Raw genomic sequence first — 9,543 nt, 5'->3', positions numbered from 1 at the left:
TGCGTCGACAGCCATCGTCGGGCTCCAATTGACGATGTACACCGCCGCTTGAACTGCTTCGCCCCAAAGCTTCTTCGGTAGGCGAGAATCTTGAACCATCGTCCGGTTCAAACGCTCGCTTCCGCCGTTTTGCTGTAGCGTGTATGAAACGGTGTACTCCACTAGCATTCCACGGTCTCGGCAATACTGCTGTAACTCGTTGCCGACGTATTTTCCACCGTTGTCGCACCTAAGGCGACGGACCTTGCTGTCGAAATGCCCCTCAGCCATGCTCGCGTACTGCTTGAAGTCCTCCAGTACCTCATTTTTCGCCGCAAGGATGTATACGGCGCTAAAATGGGTAAAATCGTCGGTGAATGTAACGAAATACCTTTTTCCGTTCCAAAGGCTTGTTGGATCCCGGAACTGGTACGTCTCCAAAAGGCTGTCTCGCATGCTTCCCAAGCACACAAGGTTCGCACACTTCGTTGTCTTGAAATGCGTCCTTCCCCGAGCAAAGCTGAAGATCAAATTGAAATCAAAATTTGTTGTTATGATGTAACTTATTTTGAATACTCTAGTTGATCTCATTTTGGTTGACTTAACGGTTAACACAGCAAAATTGAGAGCAAATTTTTACACTGTGGAAGCAAACGGAAAACTAATCCTGCTTTCAATGAAATCAATTTGATTACTCTTTTTGCATTCATAATGTTTAACTGAATATGGGCCTGGCATAAATGGTTAGCATCCATGCTTCTCACGCTGAAAGACTGAAAAGTTGAATAAGTCAAATCTCACCCCGGACAAGTCAGGGATGACCTAAAATGTGTTAAACAAAACAAATAAATAATAATCATTAGTTAAACAACAGATGAACTTAAATTAAATTTTAAACAAGACGTTAAAGGGTGATACGGTCAAAATTTGGTCAATATCAACTTGACGTATTTCTTTCAATTTTGCATTTAAAAAACCTGAACACCCCTCATTTTGAAGGTGTGTGTGTGTAGAATGTTGCTCCTATTTTGATTTTGGAATTCACTCTTCAGTTGTCAAAATGCCGTCCAAGCAAGAAGAGCAGCGTATCAAAATTTTGCTCGCGCATCGCGAAAATCCGAGCTACTCGCACGCAAAGTTGGCAAAATCACTAAAAGTTGCCAAATCAACCGTTACAAATGTAATTAAAGTGTTTGGGGAACGTTTGTCGACAGCCAGGAAGTCTGGATCGGGGGGAAATCGAAAACCGGAAGCCGCTGAGACGACAAAGAGAGTTGCCGGTAGTTTCATGCGAAACCCTAACCTCTCTCTCCGAGATGCCGCAAATAAGCTGGGTGTATCGTCTACAACCGTGCATCGAGCCAAAAAACGAGCCGGACTATCGACTTACAAGAAGGTAGTGACTCCAAATCGCGATGATAAACAAAATACGACGGCCAAAGCGCGATCCCGGAGGCTGTACACGACGATGCTGACGAAGTTTGACTGCGTGGTAATGGACGACGAAACCTACGTCAAAGCCGACTACAAGCAGCTTCCGGGATAGGAGTTTTATACGGCAAAAGGAAGGGGAAAGGTAGCAGATGTTTTCAAGCACATGAAACTGTCAAAGTTCGCAAAGAAATATCTGGTTTGGCAAGCCATGTGTACCTGTGGCTTGAAAAGCAGCATTTTCATAGCTTCCGGGACTGTCAACCAAGAAATTTACGTGAAAGAGTGTTTGAATAAACGTCTGCTGCCTTTCCTGAAGAAACACGGTTGTTCCGTACTGTTTTGGCCGGATTTGGCATCTTGCCATTACGGTAAAAAGGCCATGGAGTGGTACGCCGCCAACAACGTGCAGGTGGTTCCCAAGGACAAGAACCCTCCCAACATGCCAGAGCTCCGCCCAATTGAGAAATACTGGGCTATTGTCAAGCGGAACCTAAAGAAGACCAAAAAAACTGCTAAGGGCGAGCAGCAGTTCAAGGCAAACTGGCTTTCTGCGGCGAAGAAGGTGGACAAGGTGGCTGTACAAAATCTGATGGCAGGGGTCAAGCGTAAGGCCCGGCAATTCGGATTTGGAAAAGCGGAAGCCTAACTGGATATTTTTCCTGAATTTTATACTAATTGAACTTGAAAAAGAAATTTAATTTGATTTTTTAAATAAACGATTTCACCGATTTACACGCGTTTTCCCTTGACCAAATTTTGACCGTATCACCCTTTAAGAGCAGAACTTCAAGTTAAGTTGCTTTCATTTAAAAAGTTTTGACTGCATAATGAAATCACAATATGATATCAGACTTATGTCGCGAAAATTGAAATCAAAATGAGTTTTCATTATGATAGAAACTGCAAATTTTAATATCGATTTGCTTTCATTATGTTAACCGACTTTGCTCGGGTCCTCAGCACCATGCCGTTGAGCATCTCGTTGCGCACCAGAGTCTTCAGACCACTCTTGCCAATGTGGCTGAACCTCCGATGCCACAGCTCGTACTCGTTCACCAGCAAGACTACCAGCGCTCCATCCACTGGTCCACGCTTCACGGTGGCGTTCAGCACGTACAGCTTGCCGGACAATTTACCAGTGGCAACCACTTCGCTGCCGTGCTTGATTTCCACAGCATCACCTCCAAACGTCACACGCATCACAAGCTTGCCGATGCGCCGAATGGAAAACAGATTGTACTGCAGTTCCGGCTGTACAGGACGTCATTTGACGCTTTCCGACCATCGAGACCATGCTTACCGTGCCAGAGTGATAGCTGTACACGACCTTCCCGGAGGCCACCACGATTGGCAGCGGATTGTCCAGCTTCACCACATCTCGAAGGCTATCCGCTGACTGCACCATGTGTTCGGAGGCGCCTGAATCGAGAATCCACCAGAACTGACTCAGATTCCCACCGTCACGCTTCGCTTCACCGTCCGACTCCGTTACAAACGCCACTCCGGACCCAGCGACGTTGGCCTTTTCCTTCCTCTTCGGCTTTCCGGACGACTTCCGTTGGTCCAAGTCCTTCTTCATGGGGCAGTTTGCGCATTTGTGACCCACTTTGCCACAGGAAAAACACTTCATCTTGGGCCGCTCACTGAAAAACGCCGACTCACCATCCAGAGTGCCTTCCGGTTCGCAGTTGTTCTGACGCTTCACATTTTCACTCAGCAACCTGGCCATCACAAATTCGAGTGTGCACTGCTCCGCCGGCAGGGTTTCGAGGACTGTCACCAGCTGCTGGAACGATTTCGGCATGGTTTGCAGCAAATTGAACACCACCAGCTGCTCGTGCAGCACGATGTCCGCCGAGGCCAGCTCCCGGATGATCCTCTCGAACCGCAGCAGGTGCTCTTCCATCGGTTCCGCTTCGCTGTACTTAATTAAGGCCAGTTGCTTCAGTAGGTAAAACTGGCCGGAAATTCCCTTCTTCGCGAACAAGTTCTGCAACGTTGCCCAGATCGACTTCGGAGTAGACTTGACCTTGATGTACTCCAGCTGCGAATCTGCGATCTTCTACACCAGCAACGGCTTGCAACGAGCTTCCAGAAGTTTCCGCTCCGACAGCTTCGTCTCCTTCTGCGCTTTAACCTGTGCCGTATCCGTTTCAGCCGCTTGGATCTCTGGAATTTCGTCCGCTTCCCGCCGGATGCAATCGATCAGCTGCCGCTCCTCCAATAACGTCTCCATTCGGAAACTCCAGTTAGGGAAGTTCTTCCCGTCGAAAAGGTAGGGCTTCTGTTCCGCTTGCATTCTTCCGGTTCTTCGTGAAAAAAAATTTCTTCGACTAACAATCTTCCGTTTCCAAGGGTTACAGGATGGCTGGGCCCATAACCTGTCGTGATAGTAGAGAGTTATGGAAAGACGACTACTTCTGTCAAAGGATAATTAGAAGAATGATTTATTTAACTTCAAACTCAAACAAACAAACTACTACGATCTAACATATCTTAATAGAGCTACTACGATCGGTTTGCTCGTTCTTGACAAAAAGATGGTTATCGTTCCGTCTTGCTCTGATAGTTCCTGCCGCAGTCCTCTCAACCTGATGGCTTCTTGTGCTGCCGCTGGTACCGCCATGTATTCAGCCTCCGTCGTTGATAAGGCCACGATTGATTTCTTACGACAGTTCCACGAAATCGGTCCACCTGACTGCATGAAGACGTACCCGGTGATAGAGCGTCGCGTCTCGATGTCGTTTCCCCAATCTGCGTCGCTGAATCCAACGAAACCGTTATCTGCTTGCTTTCGGTAGGTAAGCTTCATATCCTTCGTCCCTTTCAGATACCGCAAAATTCGTTTTACTGCTATCCAGTATGGCTTACCGGGTCGCTGCAGAAATGACTGACTGCGTTAACGGCGAAGCTGATGTCCGGTCGGGTACATTGCGCTAGGAACTGGAGACCCCCTACCAGCTCCCGGAATGGAACTTTCTGCATCTGCTTCCGTTCTTCTTCAGGTCTAGGGCTCATCTGCTTTGATAGTTTTTGATTGTGATATGCCGGGGTTGCTACCGTATCACAGTCACAGTTCCATCTCCTCGCCCGACTCGGATTCCAAGTCGACTTTGTTGGCCAATCCGAGATTCTCCATCAAAAACTTCGTTGTTGAAGTTGTTCAAATTGTCCGGGACCTCGGGTAACTGGGAAATTTGGGAAGTTTCGTGAGGAAGAATACCGAAACCCAAATGAAAATCTTGATACTTGCCTGGATTTACGCGCTCCCTCGCACTGCGCGTCACCAACTGTTGTGGGTCCTCTGTTTGTGGAGGGAGCGCAGCAGGTTGTTGATCCGCATCAGTCAAAGTATCATCGTTGTCGCCATTCTCGGATTTGTTGCTGTCACTAAGCCCGTCCTCATCTTTTGCAGAGTAAAAGAAAGTAAGTCCGCTCGGTTCGAGTGACTAAAGACTAGTGAAAATTTATTTCTAATCAACAACTACTGTTGCTATGTTGGTTGCTAAGCTACAGTAGTATATAAGGCATTATGCACTAAGTATAGGAAATCGTAGGTTGCTTCGATCTCTTCTAACACTCCTTCCTAAGCTACGAATCCTAATAATGTCTTAAATTCTTCCAACTTCTGATTCATCAGCGGTTTGCTGCTTCGTGCTAACATATCCCAGCTCGACGACTCCTCTTTCTAGCACATCTTTGACGAAATGGTACCTGATGTCCAGATGCTTGGTCCTGGAATTGTAGCCTTGATTGCGTGCGATACAGATGGCTGATTGATTGTCGCACCAGAGCGGAATCCCTTGGATGCCAAAAATCTGCGACTGGAAATGATGCCACCATAATGCTTCCTGGATGGTGCGGGAAAGTGCGATATATCCGCTTCGCACGAGGATAGCGCCACTGTTGGTTGTCGCTTAACGTTCCAAGACACTGCTCCTCCCATGAACGTGAAAACATATCCGGTGGTGGATTTCCTGGAATCCGGATCTCCTCCCCAATCGGCATCTGTGTAACCAACCAAATCCACGCAGTGCTCCTTCGAGTATGTCAGCCGTACTGTACTAGTACCTCGCAGGTACCGGATGATTCGCTTAACAGCGTTCCAGTGGCTACGGCCGGGATTGCTGTTGAATTGGCTTACTTGGTTGACCGCAAAACTGATGTCTGGCCGCGTCGCTTGCGCCAGATAGGTGACACAGCCAACTGCCTCCTGGTAAGGAACTTGCTTAATTTCAAGGATCTCTTCTTGGGTCGCCGGTGCCATCGACTTATCCAGTCTGATACTAGCCTCCGCTGGTGTGGAGACGGGATTACAGTTCGCCAGGTTGAACCGTTGCAAAATGCTGTCGATGTAATGCTCCTGATTTACCCACAGCTTCCCTTTCTTCCTATCCCGCGTGATCTTCAATCCGAGACAGAAAGTCGCTTCGCCAAGGTCCTTCATTTTGAAACGGTTATGAAGGAACATCTTCAGCTTCCGCTTTGACTTGGCATCGTTGGTGAAGATTAAGAAATCGTCGACATAGATGGTGACGAAAATCATTTTTTTTTACCGACGATCCGAAAGTACAGGCATGGATCAACTTTGGACCGCTCCAGACCAAACTCTTTCAGCGCTTCGTCCAGCTGGTTGTTTCACACACGGCTGGACTGCTTCAAGCCATATATTGCTTTCCGCAAAAGACAGACTTGCTTCGAGTTCCCGGCAAACTCTTCCGGCAGGTTCATGTAAATGACTTCATCCGTTAGTTTCCCTTGAAGGAACGCGGTGACAGCATCCATCTGCTCTACATCCAAGTCGTGCTTCACTGCCAGCGCCAGAAGGTATCGGATGGTAGAATATCGTACCACTGGGGAATACACTTCATCGAAATCGATGCCTGGCCGCTGCGAGCACCCTTTGACGACCAGACGAGCCTTGTACCGCTCGATCGCACCGGTTGGTCCTCGCTTCGTCTTGAAGATCCACTTGTTTTGAATGGGCTTCCGGTCACTTGGAAGGTTCGTCAACTCCCACGTCTCGTTTTCTTCCAGAGCGGCGATCTCCTCACGCATTGCCGCAATCCACTGCTCGCGGTCCAGTCCATTGATCGCTTCCTCGTAGCTTTCGGGGTCATCAGACGGCATCTCAGATTGTATCGGTGACGGCTGGGGGGAAACAGCTTCACCAATAAACGAACTATAAGTAACGAAATCAGAATACTTGCCTGGAAATTGGCGCTCCCGGCCGCTGCGCCTAAACCCTTGCTGCTCTTCAGCTGGTCTATCAGATTGCGGCGGGAGCGCAGGCTCGTTTTCGACATCCTCGCTGCCGGCGTCTTCGTATTCAGCATCGCTTGAGTCGCTTCCCGATGTACCGTCCGTATCATCTGATGCTTCAATGGTGTCGTTGTTATCCATGCTTGGTTGTTCGATCGTGTACAGCTCCATGAACTGCACCTGTTGCACACTTTCGACGAGCTCGACCAAGTCCTGCGGTTTGCCTTCCTGAACCACAATCACGTCACGGCTGATCTGGATGTCACGCTTGACCGGATCGTATACCCGATATCCCTTGACATCGGCGGCGTATCCCACGAAAACTGCTTTCTGGGGTTTTGCGTCGAACTTCTTCCTTCTGTGCTTTGGTACGTGGACCAGTACTAGCGATCCGAAAATACGCAAATGGCTCAGATCTGGCTTCTTACCGGTCCATGCTTCCTCCGGTGTCATCTCAAGGGATCTCGTTGGACTCCTGTTAACGAGATACGCTGCCGTTGACACCGCCTCGGCCCAAAATTCCTTCGGGAGACGCGAATCGTTCAGCATGCTTCGGGCCTTCTCGATGAGCGTCCGGTTCATTCGTTCCGCTACACCGTTTTGCTGTGGTGTGTACGGACAAGTCTTCTGGTGACGCACTCCATCCTTCTCCAAGCTGCTTCTGAACGGCGCATTGACGTATTCGGTCCCATTGTCCGTCCTCAGAACCTTCAGCTTTCGGCCGGTCTGCCGTTTAGCCATAGACTTGAACTTCACGTATGCTTCAAATGCTTCACTTTTTCGTTCCAGGAAGTAGAGAAAAACTTTTCGACTCGCATCGTCGATGAAAGTCATCACATAACGGCTGCCACCGAGAGATGGAACCTCGATGGGTCCAACCAGGTCCGATTGAACTAAGTCCAGCAGACCTTCAGCTCGCGACACACTGGAAGGAAAAGGATTACGTGCATGCTTACCCTCGATACAGGCGATGCACTCCGGGATAACGTCGTTTGCCAATTCGATGCCGTCGGCCATCGCCATCAGCTTTCGTAAACTTTGAAGGTTGAGATGCCCTAGTCGTCTGTGCCAGATTCTTAAACTCGTTGTAAGTAAGGATTCCTCGTTCCTTCGGTTGAGCATGTACAGGCCGCCTACCTGTGTGCTCGATGCGAGCACGTTGCCATCGCTTTCGTGTACCTCGCATTTATCTGCAGTAAACACCACTGTCAATCCTTTTTGACACATCTTGCTGACCGATAGGAGATTAGTGGCCAGTTCCGGAATCTGCAGCACTTCTTGAACTTCGATGAGGCCTTCACTCAGCTCGAGATTGACTAACCCCTTCGCGACCGACTTCATGCTGTCGTTGTTTGCCGTTCCCACAGAACGCGACAATTCTTGCTGCACCACAAAATCGCTGCCACTCCGGGACATGTGACATGTGGCACCAGAATCGAAGTACCACTCCGAGGCGCTTACATTGCCGATCGCAAAAACGCTGCACAAAGCCTTACCAGACGTCCTTGGAGGATTTTGCTTCTGTGGACATTTCGCTGCAAAATGCCCACGCTTCTTGCAATTGTGGCATGTGTCGTCCTTCTTTGCACAACCACAGTTGCCACCACGACGCTTCGATTTTTGGTTTGAGTACAGTGCACCGTCTGCGCTGTCATTCTTGGGTCCCTTGCACCTTCACGTCTTGCAAAATTTTTCCCTTTACTGCGTCAGACGTCAACGCAGTACCCGATGCCTCAAGTCCCATTATCATGGGTTCGTAATGCTCCGGAAGTCCCATTAGCAACAACGCAGCGAGCCATGAATCATCGACCTTGAATCCGATTCCCGCAAGTTTGTGTGTCGTGGACATCAATTCATCGACGTACGATTCCACGCTACCGCATTTGTCCAACCGGATCGACGTTAGCTTCCTCAGCAACCCGATTTTCCGCGTCAGACCGTTGTCTTGAAAAGCATTCCGCAGCTTCTCCCACGCTTCCTTGGCATCATTCGCGTCCTGGACCAGACTGTAATTTGTCGTCTCCAGGCTCAAGCAGATGGTGGCCAACGCCCGCAAACTAACCTCATCGTCGACTTGCTGACCTTCAGTCGGCGACACAGCGCACCAGGATCCATCGCGGATGAGCGTCATTTTCATGGCGAACGCCCACGTCGTGTAATTTTCACGACCCTTCAGCTTTTCGATGATCAGCATAGCGACCGCGTTGATCCGTCCATGTCCAGCAGCTGACACTCCGGCTCCGCCTCCAGCGGCCGATTGCCCAGTTCCGCTTCCGTTGGCACCGTTTATCTGCTAACCGCTCGGTATCTTGAGTTGGAGTTTTTACTGCTTCTCGAAACTTCTTTTTTCCGGCTATGACCAGTTCTGGGCCCATAACCTTTTGCAGAGTAAAAGAAAGTAAGTCCGCTCTGTTCGAGTGACTAAAGACTAGTGAAAATTTATTTCTAATCAACAACTACTGTTGCTATGTTGGTTGCTAAGCTACAGTAGTATATAAGGCATTATGTACAAAGTATAGGAAATCGTAGGTTGCTTCGATCTCTTCTAACATCATCCGTTAGTGATTCGTGATCACCTTCGTCAACGCCCTGTTCCTCCGCACCCTCTCGTTCGTTCCGCACAACTATTTCGATAGGAGTTGCTTGTGCAACAGGATCAGTTTCTCTCAGTTCTCTCAGTTGTACGCTTTCGAGTTCTCGCTGTAGCCCATGAATATACACCGCTCAGACTTCGCATCCTACTTCCGTCGCTTCTCTTTGAATTAGATAAATTGAAAATGTTAACACAATCACAAAAGTCTAACTTCAGGGTTGCCAAACTCATGGGATATTGACAACTTTATTGATACACTTCGGCCTACTTAGGCT

Source organism: Ochlerotatus camptorhynchus, unplaced genomic scaffold (genome assembly GCF_037179485.1).
Source record: "Ochlerotatus camptorhynchus isolate MF236.1 unplaced genomic scaffold, CSIRO-AGI_Acam_v1.1 ptg000370l, whole genome shotgun sequence".
In the NCBI taxonomy this organism is placed as follows: domain Eukaryota; kingdom Metazoa; phylum Arthropoda; class Insecta; order Diptera; family Culicidae; genus Ochlerotatus; species Ochlerotatus camptorhynchus.
Note: the sequence above shows the minus strand (reverse complement) of the source record.